Genomic DNA, 19,591 nt, shown 5'->3' with positions numbered 1-19,591 from the left:
AGCAACCCGAACTTTGGTTGCTTAGCTATGTAGGTGGCGGTACTGAAAGATTTGTCTGGCTCAACGCCCTTTGCCCCCCATCCCTCCTCCTTCCCTTTCCTCCCTGCATTGAATATGGAGGCCTAATTCTGCCTGCAGCAGTTGGCATTTTTTTTGAAACAACCCCAAAAAAACAAAACGCCACCGTCAGCTGAATATTGACTGGGAAATGTATTGGGAGAAGACGTTAGGACGATTTTAAGAATAGGAGAAAATCAGAGGAGGATGAAGCATGTAAATAAGCAAAAGTGACTGGTCCCGAAATCTAGAGGAGGTGCACAGACTTCTTCCAGAAGAGAGGAAGAAACAGAAAAAAGTATTAGTAGGGGAATGTGACAGCGGGAAAAGAACCCAAACAACTATTATCTTTTCTTCGTATCAAACCAGGCTTAACAGAAACATGATGGCAGATAAAGGCCAAATGGCGTCTTCTATCCTGCCAATACCTTTCAGCTCTAGGCGGTTTACAAAAGAATTGGCCTGGGCATTCCCAATGAACTCTCTGAACTACCCATCGTGTGCCATTTTTATATCTGGACTGCGTTTGTTCTCTCAGCTGCCTATTAGGATGTTTCAATGTATCATAGGAACAGCATCAGCATCATATCAATATTATTTGAAGGTTTGGACAAGTTCCTGGAGGAAAAGTCCATAGTCTGTTTTTGAGAAAGACATGAGGGAAGCCACTGCTTGCCCTGTATTGGTAGCATGGCATATTGCTACTCCTTGGGTTTTGGCCAGGTACTAGTGACCAGGATTGGCCAACGTGAGAATGGGCTACTGGGCTTGATGGACCGTTGGCCTGACCCAGTAAGGCTATTCTTATGTTCTTATGTTCCCATTAAGACAGAGATCCCCAACCCTATCCTGGAGGACCACCAGGCCAATCGGGTTTTCAGGGTAGCCCTAATCAATATGCATGAGAGAGATTTGCATACAATGGAAGTGACAGGCATGCAAATCTGCTCCATGCATTTTCATTAGGGCTATCCTGAAAACCTGATTGGCCTGGTGATTGTCCAGGACAGGGTTGGGGACCACTGCATTAAGGTGTTTCATTTATATTGTGCTGACATTGTGAGATTATATCTAGGTTATGTGAATGTTCTTCCAGCCTGTCTATTATGGTATCATTTGTATTCTGCTTATATTTCTGTAATATGATTGTTTCACAGTGCTGATAAATGTTTATAATTCTGCTACGGCAGAGAGGGCCAGGTCCTCAAACAAACCACACGTTAATGGCAACCAATACAGTCTATACAAGAAATCGTCTATACACGCAACGGACTCGACACGGGCCGTGTTTCGGCAGTGAGACTGCATCAGGAGTCCAGGGTGAAGTTAGTCAAGGCCCACAAAACAATGCCAAATCACAAAATATACTAATAAGTGCTTCATAAAGCAAAAACAGCTGTTTTCGCTTTATGAAGCACTTATTGTGGGCCTTGACTAACTTCATCCACCACTCTTGATGCAGACTCACTGCCGAAACACGGTCCGTGTTGAGTCCTATGCGTGCATAGACGATTTCTTGCATAGACTGTAGTGGCTGCCATTAAAGTGTGGTTCGTTTGAAGACCTGGCCCTCTCTGCTGTTTCCTTTGGACTTCTCTCTGTTCTGCTATAATTCTGATACCACATCGTGTCAGTTCTATTACAAGGATTCAATTGGCATATCTTTACCTCATTGATTTCGATGCTTATGTTTGGTCATTATACTATATTTATCCTGGAAACAAAATTGTAACTTCATTTTTTTATAAATTTTATTCGCGAGGCACCGATACAGCGTACATAGAAAACAGAATACAAAACAAGCAACCATAAAGGGGTCCTTTTACTGATTTAGCGTACGCTAATTAATTTAGTGCACGCTAAAGATTAGAACGCGCTAAATGCTAAGGTGCCCATTACATTATTCTATGGATGCCTTAGCATTTAGCACATGCTAAAACGATTAGCGTGCCTTAGTAATAGGATCCCAAAGTGTGGTAGTCAGGACTCATGCCCACGTCACGAAGATTAGCGAGGTCAGCATCCCCAACCAATAAAACAAACCAATACAAAGTTATGGCTTAAATGTGGGTCATGGCCCTTCCTCCCAGGCGGCTCTTGCCCAGGATCCATGGAGGACCAGCCCCCCTCCCCCATTCTGTGCTTCTTCTGTGTTCTTACCCTCCCCCACCACTATCCATAAACCATTCACCTCACTTTGCCCCTTATACTAAGCTGCGGTAGAGGTTTTTACTGCAGCCCAGAGCACGAAATGCTCCAACGCTCACAGGGGCGGAACACGTAGTGCCCCGAGCTGCGTTAGAAACCTCTGCCGCGGCTCAGGGCCTTTAATTGTAAGTTTTATGTCGGCTGGTGCCAGCCGTACACCCCCTTAGGTGAATCTCTTCATAAGGCATTTAATAAATCCCAATAAATAAATAAATAATATCCAATATCAAGTGATTTGCAGCAATCAGCTGTGCTAGGATTAGCACCAGGGGAGTACAAGGGAAATCAATAATCTGCCCCGGCTTTCCTTTGCCCTTATCAAAATAATAAAAATTTAAAAAAAACAACAAAAAGCAAGATGAAGAATGAGCACCTGCTGTTTCCTGAGCCACTTACGGATAAATCTGTCAGGGCTGCAGCCTTTAGTTAATTAGCTGTGTCTCACTGCAGTAACACGCCGCAGTCAATTAGATATTTCAGAGGAGGATGAAAGGCATAAAACTAGAGGGCTCCTGCGAAGTTATAAAAAAACGAGGAGAGCTGTGTTCACGCTGAACGCTGCTGTGAATCCACGATTGCCGCTAATGTGAAATGCCAACTACAAAAAAATATATCTGGCCAGAGAGAGCTCAAAAATATATATATTTTTTAAGTCCCTGAAAAATTGTAATTTCCACTCGCACTGACTGTAAACATATAATTGTATAAATGCAGAGGGAGTCCTCAGTTCCTAGAAGAGAATGACAAGGGGAAAATTTTTTCCCCCTTCCCCGCAGGAATTCGATTTTCCTGTCCCGTCCTCGCAAGTTTTGTCCCTGTCCCTGCCCCAACGCACAAGCCTCAAACACTTATGATATTAAAGAGTTTGAGGTTTGTGCAGATGAGGACGGAGCTTTCAGGAATGGGGCAGGGGCAGGAAAAGAATTTGCGGGGATGGGACGGGAAAATGAGTTCCTGTGGTGACGGGGAAAAATTTATCCTCATGTCATTCTCTACATGGGAGAACAGTATAGAAAATCAAATAAATAGTGTGAAGAGTTTCAGCCTCTGATAAGCAGAGCTGGTATTGTGACATCATAATGCCTCATTCCACCAATAAGAGCCAACCTCATCAGTGATGTCACAATGGCTTGACTGTCCTTGACTTGGCTCACTTTTACTACATTTTGATTTCTAGAGTGGTGCAGTTTAGAGAATGGTACAAAAGGAAGTGGGAACAGACAATGAACACTCCACTGAAAATAACTAATGTAAAACCAACTTGTTTATTTCGGAAAAGGACACAAGCAGAAGCTGTGGATCCGACACAGCACTGTGTTTCGGTGTCTGAGGAACGCCTGCATCAGTGGTCACTAAACATAAAAACATAACATGACATATTAAATCACATCATATAAAAATTACAAAATTTTTCATAAGCCATACAAATAAATCAATACCGGAGGCCAATCAAATAAATAAATAAATACAACGAATGATAAATATGTCAAAGATATGTATATGTGACAAACAAAACATATGATAATGTATATGCAAATTCATGAAAATGAAACCAAACCTGTGACGTATATGTTCACAGATGACAGGTCTGGGATAAAACAAAGCTGTGTCGTAAAAATATGGAAATAGGACCATCAAAATACCATATTTCATCAGGAGAAAAACTCTAAAAATTACAGCATAACATAATATTTACATAAGACAATAAAAGAGCGCAAAACAAACTTCAAAAGCTATTTGATTGATAGAACAAGTTTTGTAACAAGCTAGCAACCATGCAGAAAGTCTCAAGTGACATGGGGAATACTGTACATAAGCGGTGAGGATACAAGTGCATGGGTAGGACTGAAATAAATAAATGTAACATAGGATCAGAGTCAAGTACAATTATGGTGAGGTAATACGAGAAGAGCTCCCGAATATCGGTACGGTTATAGATATGGAGTCCTAAACCATGAGTAAACTTGAGGAAATAGATTTTCTGTCCAGAGTGATAAGAAGCATCAAATCTGTCTATTTTGGGGATCCCTCCAGGTACTTAGGATGTGAATTGGCCATCGGATGAAATAGGATACTGGGTCTGTCACAGTACGGCAGCTCTTATGCTCTTGAAACGAGATCCAGAAGCAATTTGCCCTTTTAATTAATGAACTGATATGCTATTCTTATAGGACATCATTAGTACTAATTTCTCAATGCTAGATCGTGAAAGGCTTAATTCCCCTGATCCTCGCTCTCTTTTTATCCTGCTGCATCCTCCTAGGAGAAGGGGAAGGACCTCTCCTTAATTCAGTTTCTTTCCCATGGGCTGCTCTTTCATCTCCCCACCCTGGTCTTGTTTCCCAGTTGGCAAATCCAATTACCAGCTAGAAAAACACCTGCTGACAGAGCTGAGGGAATGCTTTTTTTCATGTTTATAAAATCTTCATTGGTGAGATTACCTGTTGAACAAGGGTGAATGCTAAGATTACGTACAGTGAATCCACCGTTCAACAAGCAGCATAGCGAGATGTCCATGGCTTTTAGCTGCTGATTGGCTGCAAGTAGCCAAATGATTAGCCAGGGGTCAAATACTACTGTTGCTCTTTATTTAACCCTCAAAAAATCAATATCTCTAAATACGTCTGCTACAATCTCTGCAAACTATAATTAGATTCTCACACATTCAGAATTGTGTAGACTGAGCAAGGGCCGAAGCCCTTTTAGCCAAACCCACCACCCAATGATTGTGTAGGGGATACTAAAGACTTTTTTATTCAAATGTGAACTTTTCGAACTTATGATATTCTTAATGAAAGCAAGAAATAAATAAATAATTTTGGCTTAGCTTTTGGGATTTCATGGGGACCATGTTTCGTGGATCTTTTTCAAGAAACATAAGAACATAAGAATTGCCGCTGCTGGGTCAGACCAGTGGTCCGTCATGCCCAGCAGTCCGCTCACGCGGCGGCCCCCCCAGGTCAAAGACCAGTGCTCTAAATGAGTCAAGCCTCACCTGCGTATGTTCCAGTTTAGCAGGAATCTGTCCAACTTCATCTTGAATCCCTGGAGGGTGTTTTCCCCTATAACAGACTCCGGAAGAGCGTTCCAGTTGTCTACAACTCTCTGGGTGAAGAAGAACTTCCTTATGTTTATAAGGTATCTATCTCCTTTTAACTTTAGAGAGTGCCCTCTCGTTCTCTCTACCTTGGAGAGGATTAACAACCTGTCTTTATCTACTAAGTCTATTCCCTTCATTATCTTGAATGTTTCGATCATGTCCTCTCTCAGTCTCCTCTTTTCAAAGGAGAAAAGGCCCAGTTTTTCCAATCTCTCACTGTACAGAAACTCTTCCAGCCCCTTAACCATTTTAGTCGCTCTTTTCTGGACCCTTTTGAGAAGTACCGTGTCCTTCTTCATGTACGGCGACCAGTGCTGGACACAGAACTCCAGGTGAGGGCGCACCATGGCCCGATACAGCAGCATGATAATCTTTTCCGATCTGTTCGTGATGCCCTTCTTTATCATTCCTAGCATTCTGTTTGCCTTTTTCGCCACCACTGCACATTGTGCGGACGGCTTCATCGACTTGTCGATCAGAACTTCCAAGTCTCTTTCCTGGGAGGTCTCTCCAAGTACCGCCCCGGACAACCTGTATTTGTGCATGAGATTTTTATTACTTACATGCACCACTTTACACTTATCCATGTTGAACCTCATCTGCCATATTGATGCCCATTCCTCGCACCTGATTATGTCACGTTGCAGATCTTCGCAATCGCCCTGTGTCTTCACTACTCTGAAGAGCTTCGTATCATCCGCAAATTTAATCACCTCACTCGTCGTACCAATGTCCAAAAGGAAAAGTTATTTGCTTGTATGCCAAATAATTAAGGTGATGTGGTTTCAAACCTTGCACTCTGTCAAAACATATATATAGAAAAGAGTATTAAAAACATTTCAATTAACATGGGGTCCATTGACTAACTTTATTAATTATAATTGACTGATTTATTAATATATTTCTGGTTATAACTTACACATTCAAAGGGTGGGTGGGAGGGCTGGGGATATCTTAGATTTTCATAGATGTTAAATTGGGAATGAATATTGAAGGAATCTTTATATAAATATTTATGTTTGTTTTTTTATTTTTTAAGTCAATTGGGTGAGTAGGTGGAGAGATCAAGGATATATGGATAGGATAGATCATGAGGCCTTTGGATCTGGCCAAGGATAGGTCGTTGGAGACTTTGGCAAGATGGTTTCTGTAGTGTAGGGGGCAAAAGCCTGATTTACAGCGGCAGAATCGCTCCCGTGACTTTGTAAAAGGGCCCTTTATCCTTTTTTATTTTATTTTAAGGGGCATATCACTTTTATGATTCTTTTATCCTTTCCAATAACACCGATATGATTTTTATGGGTGCAAATACTCCTAAAAGTCACTAAGTTCCTTCTCCAGGGAGGGAGGAGTAGGAACATTGATTATGACTTGTTCCATTCCCCCATCCCAGTCAACAAACTTCAGAAAACAAGCAGAAGCTTGATGTATTACAACCTTTAAAGAATTCTGCAAGAGAAATTTGATACCAAATGAATGAACAGCTTGGTGCCTCCATCTGGTCCTCCCCAACACTCTCTACTAAAACAAATTACACCAACTGATGAAAGCAGCGCTTGAAACTCTATGAAATTAGAAACGACAACACAGAGGGTAGAAGGAGCAAAGAATGTGAATGCTTCATTTAGAATAAGAAGACACAGGAGTGATTTGAAGGTGTAGAAGTAAAGGGGAGAGCTGTACTCATTCACTTTAAACAACACTAAGGGCTTTTTTTTTTTTAAATAAATCTTTATTGATTTTTCAAGCTACAATTGTGCAACAAATGAATCACAAATATGGGTATTACAAACCAAGCACAAGAAATGTATAACATTAATGATCTATTAGTTTTATCCCCTCCCTCCCACCCAATACAAATATATTAAAATCTTCATAAAACTATTCATAAATTCCTATATTAATACCATTTCCATTCCCATCTCCACCAGGATGTGTATGTTTACATGTCCACAAAATGAAAAATTATTCCTCTTTACAATATTTAGCCAATGGCTCCCCAACATCCATAAAATTCTTAAATCATCCCTGTTATATGTCCAAACAACGTCCTACTTTATAAGTAAAACATAGGGCTCCTTTTACAGAAGTGCGCTAGGGCCTTAACGCGTGCAATAGCGCACGTTAAATTCCTGAGCAAGCTAGTCACGACTGCCTCCTTTTCAGGAGGCGGTAGATTTTTGGCTACCACGTGCAATAGCGCACGTTAAATTCCCGAGCACGCTAGCCACGACCGCCTCCTTTTTAGGAGGCGGTAGATTTTTAGCTACCGCGTGCAATAGAGCACGTTAAATTCCTGAGCAAGCTAGTCACGACTGCCTCCTTTTTAGCGCACGGTAATTTTGTGCGTAAGGTGCACGGTAAGGCGCACGGTAATTTTGTGCGTGCGCTAAAAACCCTAGCGCCCCTTTGTAAAAGGAGCCCTTAGGGTTTCCCCCCCCAAATGAATAACTTAACCTAGCCCAGTTTTCCCAGTTTCTCAAAATAAGTTGCAGGGCAGCCCCTGTCATTACTAATAGAAGCTTGATATTACTCGCAGATAGTTGACTTTTAGCTCTTACGAAGGTGCGCTAGCGTTTTTAGCGCACGCATAAGATTAGCGCACGCTAGCCGAAAAACTACCACCTGCATAGGAGGTGTTAGCGGCTAGCCCCAAATCCTTGAATTAAGGCTGGTGTAAGATTTTTAAGTCTAAGGCCAAAATACTTTGGGGTGTTTTGCTTTTAGAAGCACTGATTTTTTTTATTTTTATTAGGACAAATATTCAAAAGATGTGAGCAGTTAACAATGGACTGATAACCAGATAATTTTGGCTGGATAACACAGTTCCTCGCCAAAAGTTCCTTAATAGCCACAGGTAATTAATTCCACGGTTTTGGTGGCCTATAAGCAAAGGCAGATTGTCGTATATGTCCTAACCTTGTACTAGATAATGAAATAATTGTCATCAAATGTCACTGCGAGTATTGACGTGGTCTCATTTGTGTAAAGGGGACAACCCAAGAAGATAAATACAGAGGTTGCCATGTATAAAAAGCCTAGAAAACCAGAAAATGGGATTTCAAGCAAACATACTGCCCTTCATAAGCAAAAGCATTATAGAAACATTGGCCAAATGCAGGATTGATATACACCTTAGCTGTCAACATTAATGCAAACTTTGGAATTATTCCACCTCAAAATTTGTATTATATAAAATAAATGCCACACTAATATTTCAAAACTTCTTAATATGAAACTAGGAGCAGTGTATATCATAGAGCTGGAGTGGCTCAGATCATGACTTCTTATAACCTAGATGTTATTCCAGGTCTCCATCCTGAAAATGTGGCTCTACACACCTCCATTCTCCCCTTACAATGTTTTGTTTTATTTATAACATATAAACATACATAATAAAAAGATACATAAACAAAATCTTTTCCAGAGAAAGGAAAATGGTAAAACCAGAGGACATAATTTGAGGTTGAGGGGTGGTTGATTCATGAGCAATGTTAGGAAATTCTTCTTTACGGAGAGGCTGGTGGATGCCTGGAATGCGCTCCCGAGAGAGGTGGTGGAGAGGAAAACGGTGACGGAGTTCAAAGAAACGTGGGATGAACACAGAGGATCTAGAATCAGAAAATAATAGTAAATATTGAAGAACTAAGGCCAGCGCTGGGCAGACTTGCACGGTCTGTGTCTGTATATGGACGTTTGGGGGAGGATGGGCTGAGAAGGGCTTCGATGATTGGGACGGTGTAGATGGGCTGGAGTGAGCTTTGACGGAGACTTCAGTAGTGGAACTCAAGCACAGTACCGGATTATTGCCCAAAAATAGCTAAGAAGAAGAAAAAAAAATTTTAATTGAATCAGGTTGGGCAGACTGGATGGACCATTTGGGTCTTTATTTGCCGTCATCTACTATGTTACATATAAAACAATCACACAAATAAGTGACAAGCACTTACACCTTTACAGCTATCTTGATGCCCAACAATTGTTTTCTTCCTCTTCCTCTGTTTTTTCCTCTGCTTGTAAACATTACTACATTTCCCTGAAGCAGCGAATTGGCGAAACAGGGCCTGTCGGGAATAATGATAATGAGATGAACTTATAAAATCTACTGAAAACTGAACCGGGATTGACAACGGAGCAGTGGAAGATATATTGAAGATAAGTGCAGGTTTTTCTTATGCTTGTTCCTGTATGTTTGCCGTTTAGTGCCTTGGAATAGAGTTATTAATATAAGAACAACCCACGGAGTTTTTTATGACCAAGAATGTGTTTTTCTATGACAACTTAGTTTTTGTCATAGTAGTTTCTTGGATTGATTTCCATGGAACACTGAGGTCTTTTTCTCCGTGGTAGTAACCTGCCTTCATAGATTTCTGATATAATTTGTGAATATCTTTAGGTGTTTTTCATATAGAAACATTGTAACATGATGGCAGATAAAGGCCAAATGGCCCATCCGGTCTGTCCATCTGCAGTAACCATTATCTCCTCCTCTCCCTATTGGCTAAGGCTCTTAACATTTGCATCTCCTCTTCCTATTGGCTAAGGCCTAAACAAAATTCTTCCTAGTCACCCCCAATGACAAAATCAAAAACACTACTATTCAATTGAAAGGAATTACTTTCCCTCTTGAACCCACCCTAAAAATTCTGGGAGTCACTCTGGATAAAAAGTTATCCTTAGAAAACCACACTGACCACTTGGTCAAGAAAAGCTTCTCCGTACTATGGAAACTACGCACAATCAAAAAATACTTCGACGACACCGCTTTCCGCCTACTGGTTCAATCGTCTATCCTCAGCATTCTTGACTACTGCAACATCATTTACCTAAACGCAACGAAGAAAACCACCAGGAGATTAAAAATAATCCAAAACACCGCCGTGCGTCTCATCTTCGGCCTAAAGAAATGGGAACATGTCACCCCCTTCTACCACCAACTACACTGGCTGCCATTCGATTCAAGAGTCCTTTTTAAATTCGCATGCTTCTGCTACAAATCGGTTAATGGTTCTACACCAAGCTACATCAACCCCCACTTTAACCTCTGTCACATAAACAAGAAATCCCGTAGAACTCAACTGTTCGCCTTCCCCTCGCTAAAACTCTGTCACTATAAAAGATTCATAGACAAAACCTTCGCCTACCAAGCAGCCAAGCTCAACTCATGGCTGGCCCAAATGATACTCGAGGCCCCCTCCTACTTCGACTTCAGAAAATCTCTCAAAACTTACCTATTCACCAAACAAGACTCCTAGCGGCCCCACCCGCTCTCATTTCTCCTCCCCCCCCTTCCTCCCCCCCAGCTCTCTACCCCCTTTATAGCTTCTCTCTTCCATTTCTTCAACAACCTCCCTCCATCCTCTGTCAATTTTGGTTTTTACTTGTTACTTAATTTGTTTATTTGTTTGTAAATCTGCTTGAAAACGTAGATCCTATTCTAATTGATGTAAACCGCCTAGAACTCGCCGGGTATGGCGGTATATAAAAAATAAAATTATTATTATTATTATTATTTACACCTGCATTGTGAGGTCATAGAGCTTTATGGTTATAGAAACATGGTAACATGATGGCAGATAAAGGCCAAATGGCCCATCCAGTCTGTCTATCCGCAGTAACCATTATCTCTTTCTCTCTCCGACAGATCCCGCATGCCTATCCCAGGCCATCTTAAAACGCTGCTGTCCTGTTTAACCAGATGAGCAATGTTGATAAAGTTCCCCCGAGGAAGGTCTATCTGACTGAAATGCTCAAACGAGGGAGAACATTGGGAAAGCATCATTAAGCTTCCAGGGCTGAAGGTGGAAGTCACCATTAAAGATAAGTGTTGCCAAATGGTTTTGATATATGCAATGCCTCTTTCGTACAACGTTTCACACTGACAAAGGTGGTAGAGTACCAGCAAGTAGTAAGTGTTAGTTTACACAATGCACGATTGTGCTGTGGGTTCACTTGTTCAGATTGTAAGGGAATGATGAAGGTGTGTAGAGATGATTAAGCCACATTTTCAGGATGGGGACCTGGAATAACATCTAGGTTATAAGAAGTCATGATCTGAGCCTCTCCAGCTCTATGATATACACTCCTCCTAGTTTCTTATTAAGAATGTTAGTTATTAAGATAGTTTTGAAATATTAGTGTGACATTTATCTAATATAATAAAATGGTATGCCGCGCACCGAGACGGTGGACAGAGGTCGCTGTGCAGACCGAGGCCTTCCCCCAGCAGTATACCACAGTCTCTACGCAGACAGAGGAGGTGGAACAGCTGGACGGTGACATCTTGCAGGAACTATGGAACCTGAGGGAGGAGGTGAAACGCTTGCGGAGCATCCGAGAGGATGAGGCATTCATCGATGAGGTCGTCCAGGAGCTGTCCCACATCACCGTGCCGGCGCACGACGAGTCCATCCTCGAGACGCCCAAACCTTCAGCTTTGAGACCAACGATTGGGGTGCAGGAGATGGCCGGAGATGCCGACTCCTGGCAGCTAGTAACCTCCTCCACAGGCAAGCGCAGAAGACCCCCCCCCCTTATTTAGCTTCATCTTCTTCTCTTTCTCGTACACAGGGTAGCTTCACATCAACCCCACAACTCACCCTGAGGAACAGATTCCAGATCTTACAGGAAGGAACGGCTGACGAGAATCAGGAAGACACCCATCACACGACTCCAGTTCCGGGGACATCTGATCGACATCCCCAAAGGAAGCGCAGAGTAATAGTCATCGGGGACTCCATGTTGAGGGGCACCGAGGGACCAATATGCAGACCAGATATGCAGTCGAGGGAGGTCTGCTGTCTGCCTGGAGCCAGAATACGAGATGTGACAGCCTGTCTCGATAGGCTTCTCAGGCCCAAAGACCACTTCCCAATGCTGCTCATCCACGTCGGAACGAATGATACTGCCAAGAACACTCTGGAGGGCATAGCTAGAGACTTCGGAGCTCTGGGGGAGAGGCTGAAGCAGACAGGAGCACAGGTAGTATTCTCTTCAATTCTTCCTGTTAGGGGCAAGGGAAGAGACAGGGACGAACGTATTCTGAAGACAAATGAGTGGCTACAACGATGGTGCTGGGAAATGAACTTCGGATTCCTGAATCACGGGGAGGCACTACAGGGACTCCAGGGATCAGACGGACTCCACCTGACCAACAGAGGTAAGAACGTCTTCGGACACCGAGTAGCCCGCCTGCTTCGAAGGGCTTTAAACTAGGTAAGTTGGGGGAGGGTACCCATTTATATACCGGAGCAGTAAGTAACAATCCTGATAAGGTGAACCAAAACTCCACTTCTAAGTCAGAGGTAAGTACCCTTGCTGCAAAAGATTCGCTAGGAGACACTCTAATTCAGATGGGTAACTCTCTAAAGGAGTTTAGACACAAAGAGTGGAGAGCTATGTATGTAAATGCACACAGCCTAGGGAATAAATTTCTAGAACTAGAAACAGAAATAGTAAATGCAGACCTAGACATGGTAGCAATATCCGAAACATGGTTCACTGACTCTCATGGGTGGGATATAACTATACCAGGATATAACCTGCTTCGCCAAGATAGAGAGGGTAAGTTGGGAGGTGGGGTAGCACTTTACATCAAAGAGAACATCAAGACAACTAGGATCACAGATGTCAAGTACACTGGGGAATCCATCTGGGTAAACCTGGCCAGAGGCGGAGAAAAATGCCTATACCTCGGTGTGGTATACAGACCTCCAAGACAATCGGAGGACAAAGACACAGAATTAATTGAAGACATTGAGAATATCACCTTACGGGGGGACGTTGTCCTGTTAGGGGACTTCAACATGCCTGATGTAGACTGGAACACATTCTCAGCAACAACTTGTAGTAGCAAGAGGATATTAACATCCATGAAGGGAGTACAGCTCAAACAAATGGTACTAGAGCCCACTAGGGCCCAGGCCATCCTGGACCTGATACTTACGAACGGGGAAAGCGTCACGGAAGTCTCGGTGGGAGAAACGCTGGCAACCAGTGACCATAACATGGTATGGTTCAACCTTAGAAAGGGCTTCCCTAGATCACAAACAAAAACGAAGGTACTCAATTTCCGGGGCACTGACTTCGCAAGCATGGGCGATTTCGTCCATCAGACGCTACAGGCTCAAGAAACAACTTACGAAGTGGAAGCTATGTGGTCAACACTGAAAAGGACACTACACGAAGCAACTATCCGCTACATAAAATCGGTAAATAAACAACAAAGAAAGAAGAAACCCCGTTGGTTCACTGATGAGGTCTCACACCTAGTCAAGGACAAGAAAAGAGCATTTCTTTCATACAAACGCACCGGGGAGAAAGAAGCTAACATTGAATACAAAACAAGGTCTGCAGCAGTCAAAACAGCAGTCAGGGAGGCCAAACTTCGAGTGGAAGAAACTCTAGCAAAGAACATTAAGAAAGGGGACAAATCCTTCTTCAGGTATATTAGTGACAGGCAGAAGAACACAAACGGGATAGTACGTCTTAGAACAGCAGATGGGATTTATGTGGAAACAGATTCCGAAAAAGCCAAACTACTGAACGATTACTTCTGCTCAGTCTTTACCTGCGAGGCACCTGGACACGGGCCACAGCTGGAAGCAAAGCCAAGCAAGGAAGACCCATTTCAGAATTTTGGGTTCTCACCAGCTGATGTTTACAGCGAACTGTCAAGACTCAAGGTGAGCAAAGCCATGGGACCAGACAAATTGCACCCACGAGTACTCAGGGAGCTGTGCGATGTCCTGGCGGAACCATTAACCATGCTCTTCAATCTCTCCCTAAGTACAGGGAGAGTCCCCCTGGACTGGAAAACAGCTAACGTCGTTCCTCTGCACAAAAAGGGTTGCAGAGCGGAGGCTGCAAATTACAGACCAGTGAGTCTCACATCAATAGTGTGTAAACTCATGGAAACATTACTTAAATGTAAATTAGACACGATTTTGGATGAGGGGAATCTAAGGGATCCTAGTCAACATGGATTCACTAGGGGTAGGTCATGCCAATCCAATCTTATCGGCTTCTTTGATTGGGTAACAGGAAAGCTGGACTCGGGAGAGTCTCTGGACATAGTGTACTTAGATTTCAGTAAAGCTTTCGACAGCGTCCCACACCGTAGACTATTAAACAAGATGAAATCTATGGGGTTAGGTGAGACACTAATTGCATGGGTCAAAGATTGGCTGAGTGGAAGACGTCAGAGGGTGGTGGTCAACGGCACCCTCTCTGAGACATCGGAGGTGACTAGCGGAGTGCCACAAGGCTCGGTCCTGGGTCCACTCCTTTTTAACATATTCATAAGAGACTTGACCCAAGGGCTTCAGGGTAAAGTAACTCTATTCGCTGATGACGCCAAACTATGTAATATAGTAAGTGAAAGCAATCTGCAGGATAGTATGACGCAGGATCTGCTTACGTTGGAAAACTGGTCCTCGACATGGCAGCTGGGCTTCAACGCTAAGAAATGTAAGGTTATGCATCTCGGTAGCAGAAATCCATGCAAACCTTACACCTTAAATGGAGAAACACTAGCTAGGACTTCAGAAGAAAGAGACTTGGGAGTAATCATCAGTGCAGACATGAAGGCCGCCAAACAAGTAGAGAAGGCCTCATCCAAAGCAAGGCAACTTATGGGATGTATCAATAGAAGCTTCGTTAGCCGCAAATCTGAAGTCATAATGCCACTGTACAGAACCATGGTGAGACCTCATCTGGAGTACTGTGTGCAATTCTGGAGGCCACATTACCGTAAAGACGTGCTTAGAGTTGAGTCGGTTCAGCGGATGGCCACTAGGATGATCTCGGGGCTCAAGGGTCTCTCGTACGAAGAAAGACTAAACAAATTGCAGCTCTACACTCTAGAGGAGCGCAGGGAGAGGGGGGACATGATTGAGACATTTAAATACATCACGGGACGTGTCGAGGTGGAAGAAGACATCTTCTTTCTCAGGGGACCCTCGGTCACAAGGGGGCATCCATTCAAACTCAGAGGAGGGAAATTCGATAGTGACATAAGGAAGTATTTCTTCACAGAAAGGGCTGTAGATCACTGGAACAAGCTTCCAGAGCAGGTGATCAAGGCCACCAGCGTTATTGACTTTAAGAATAAATGGGATGCCCTAGTAGGATCCTTACGAGGGTCGAGTTAAGGAACTAGGTCATTAGTACTCAGACTTAATGGGGTGGGTCAGTAGAGTGGGCAGACTTGATGGGCTATAGCCCTTTTCTGCCGTCATCTTTCTATGTTTCTATGTTTCTATGTTTCCTATGCGTGCGTCCGTTTTCCGTAAGCTGTAGCTAGGAAGTGCGCATGCGCGGCTTACGGTCTGGCCTCACGCGAGGCAAGACAAGTGCGCATGCGCGCCCTTCCCTGCTCTACACCTGCGGAGCTGCGGCTGCCGGCCGCTAGCACCCCCTGCCCTCTCCGTCGCCTCCCGGCTCCAGCGGCGTGACAGTTTTCAAAGAGGCGCGGGATTCTTTCTACGCAGAACCACCAGTTTTAATGGCGCTGACTCCCGACTCCAACCTCCAACAGATGGCTGCTTCCCATTGGATCCGGCCGCTGGCAGGTCTCGCACACAGCAGCAGCCAATGGGTGCCAACCACGGGTCGGGCAGCACCAGAGGGGGGAATCAGGAGAGACGAGCATCAGAGGGTGGAGGAGAGGCAAGGTAGAAGAAGAAAATCGGAGAGGAGGAGAGAAGCAGAGAGAGAGAGAGAAGACAAAGAGGAGGGGATGGTGAAGGAAGAAGAGAACAGAAAAGAAAAAGAAAGCATAGGAGGAGCATTAGAGAGGGAGAGGAGAGGACAGTTTGCCAGCCTGAGAAACTCCCTAAACCCTTATGCTGCTGCACAGGGAAATGGGGAAAAATGACAGACAGACAGCGGGAGACAGAAAGAAAGAAAGACACAGGGTCAGGGAGAGGGACAGAAAGACAGACAGAGAAAGGGGGCCAGAGAGAGAGTCAGCGGGAGAGGGAAAGGGGGCTGCTTTGGGGGGGAGGGGTGTGTTTGGGGCAAACAGCTTTGCTCTGGGGGGGGAGACAGAAGGGGCCATGGAGAGACAGGGAGAGGGATAGGGGGCTGCTTTGGGGGGAGGGGTGTGCTGGAGGAGACAGAAAGGGCCATGGAGAGATAGGGAAAGGGGACTGCTTTGGCGGGAGATGTGCTGGGGACAGACAGCTTTGCTCTGGGGGGAAGACAGAAGAGGGCCATGGAGAGACATTTGGGGGGGAGGTGGGTGCTGGGGGCAGACAGCTTTGCTCGGGGGGGGAGGGGGAGACAGAAGGATACAGACAGCGGCCAAGGAGAGAGAGATAAAGGAACACAGACAGACAGATAAATCTATTCTAGCACCCGTTAATGTAACGGGCTTAAAGACTAGTTTATATATAATACAGTTTTGAGATGGAATAATTCCAAAGTCTGCAGTCTTATTGCATTAAATGTTGAATGTTGAAAGCTAAGGTGTATATCAATCCTGCATGTGCCCAATGTTTCCATAATGCTTTTATTTCTAAAAAGCCTGACATGCCAGAATTAAGACCTTGCACTTTATTGATGGAGAGGCATTAGCTCCCAATAGTGGCCAGAATTAAGGTGCTAATTGATCATATCCTTAGACCCTATTGGGCTCATAATCAAAACTTAAACATGTCTAAAAACCCACCCAAGTCGGTACTTAGACGACCTAAAAGAGAGGTCATCCAAGTACCTTCTTGGTTGAGTTGAGAAATTTTCAGCGGCCCCTCCTATTGTGATATCATAATGCCTCATTCCGCCAATGCCTAAGAGCCAACCTCATCAGTGATGTCACAATGGCTTGGTGTCCTATACTTTTGCCCACTTACTAGAGACATTTGCCTTATTGAAATGAAAACTGTCAAGAAAAGTGTGGAATAACTTGTGAGTTTCATGGCTCCACATCAGTCTCTTCTTGGTTGGTCTGAGAACATTTTGGCAGCTTCTTGTACCAACCTCCATTTTGTTGGACATAGACATCCTTTGCCCGTCTTAAATCAAATTTTAGTCCTACCCAAAACACATTCAAGCCATGCGCCTTGCCATAAAGATATACGGCGATATTAGTCGATCATATCCTAGCTTTGGACATTCACGCAATATAGATATTTAAATGCTGATTTTCAGATGTCCCAAAATATAAACAGAGCTTCTAAAATAAAGGCCATGATCACTACAGAATGAACCCACCCTGTTTCCACTGAAAAACTCAAAGTTGTTTTTATCCAAAAATCTTTAATCACAAACTCCCATTATCTGGAAAATATCTTTTATCGAAAATAACTTTGGTCATGACCATTCCCAGGTAGATTGTTCTTGTATTTGCTGCCCGGTCAGTTTAGGGTTAAGAAATTCTACTCCCCTTCCTTCTCTGCACACCACTTGCTGCTTTGGGTGAAGGCATACTCTGACTCTAATTCTGTTCTCCTTGATCTAATATTGAATACACTTCAGTCACTCGCCAAGCACTTGGTCTTCATTGAACTAACTTGCCATCTGTCAGCGTTATTTATTCCCATATTCCCTATTAGATTGAAGAGGAGCCATATATACTCATGCAGCTCTTTCAATCTATCGTTCTTGTATATTTGGTGCTAATTCATATTCATCTTTAAAAATGCCTCCATTGGTATTCATTAAGAAATGAATATTTCATGGAAAGCTGATTTGATAATAATCTGTTAAGAGACAGAAAAGCCTTCTATGAAATTCATTGATAACTAGTTATTAAATTGTAGTTATGTCAAGTGTACTATAAATATTAATAAAATATTTTCTCTCTACTGGTTGTCTCTAGCTCCAAATGCTACAAACGCGATTATTGTATGTCTGAAGACAGTGCACATAAAACAATGTCTGTTTTTGAGTTGCACCTTGTTTTTGTAAAAGCTTCTATGGACTCCGTAGTAAGAGCGGATAGCGTAGTTGGGCAATTTCCTGGAGGAAAAGTCCATAGAGAAAGACACGGGGGAAGCCACTCCTTGCTCTGTATCGGTAGCATGTAATATTGCTACGCAATGGGGTTTGGCCAAGTACTGGTGACCTGGATTGGCCACCATGAAGATGGGATACTAGGCTATATGGACCATTGATCTGACCCAGTACAGCTATTCTTAAGTTCTTACGTGAGCCAAGTATAGGACAATCAAGCCATTGTAACATCACTGATGAGGTTGGCTCTGAGGCATTTTGGAATGAGGCATTATGACATCACAATCTCAGCTCCAGAATTTTGCTCTTATTGGGATTCTGGAATCTTGCTATTCTTTGAGATGCTGGAATTTGCTACTCTTTGGGTTTTGGCCAGGTACTAGTGACCTGGATTGGCCACTGTGAGAACGGGCTACTGGGCTTGATGGAACATTGGTCTTACCCAGTAAGGCTATTCTTATGTTCTTATGTGAGCCAAGTATAGGACAATCAAGCCATTGTAACATCACTGATGAGGCTGGCTCTGAGGCACTGTGGAATGAGGCATTATGACATCACAATCTCAGCTCTGGAATGTTGCTTTCATTGGGGTTCCAGAATCTTGCTATTCTTTGAGATGTTGGAATGTTGCTACTCCTTGGTTTTGGCCAGGTACTAGTGACCTGGATTGGCCACCATGAGAATGGGCTACTGGGCTTGATGGAACATTGGTCTGCCCGAGTAAGGCTATTCTTATGTTCTTACGTGAGCCAAGTATAGGGCAATTAAGCCATTGTGACATCACTGATGAGGCTGGCTCTGAGGCATTGTGGAATAGGCATTATGACATCACAATCTCAGCTCTGGAATGTTGCTTTCATTGGGGTTCCGGAATCTTGCTATTCTTTGAGATGCTAGAATGTTGCTATTCTTTGGGTTTTGGCCAGGTACTAGTGACCTAGATTGGCCACTGTGAGAACGGGCTACTGGACTTGATAGAACATTGGTCTGACCCAGTAAGGCTATTCTTAATGTACTTAACTCTGGGGAAATTTCTTTATATCTTATATTCATATCCCCAGAATAGATTCTAATTGGTTGCATAAATCTGCAGAGAATTTCACATGGGGGGGGGGAGTTATCAATGTGGGATATCATTAAGATGGGTTATTTTACTGTTAACCTTGTTATCAATAACTAGGTTGCATTGTATAAAATGGACCAGTGATGAAACTGCACAAGTTAGTGGTAAAATATCCCATCTTAGCCCATATTGATAACCTTCCCCTCCCC

The sequence above is a fragment of the Geotrypetes seraphini genome, chromosome 8 (assembly GCF_902459505.1).
Source record: "Geotrypetes seraphini chromosome 8, aGeoSer1.1, whole genome shotgun sequence".
NCBI lineage: Eukaryota > Metazoa > Chordata > Amphibia > Gymnophiona > Dermophiidae > Geotrypetes > Geotrypetes seraphini.
Note: the sequence above shows the minus strand (reverse complement) of the source record.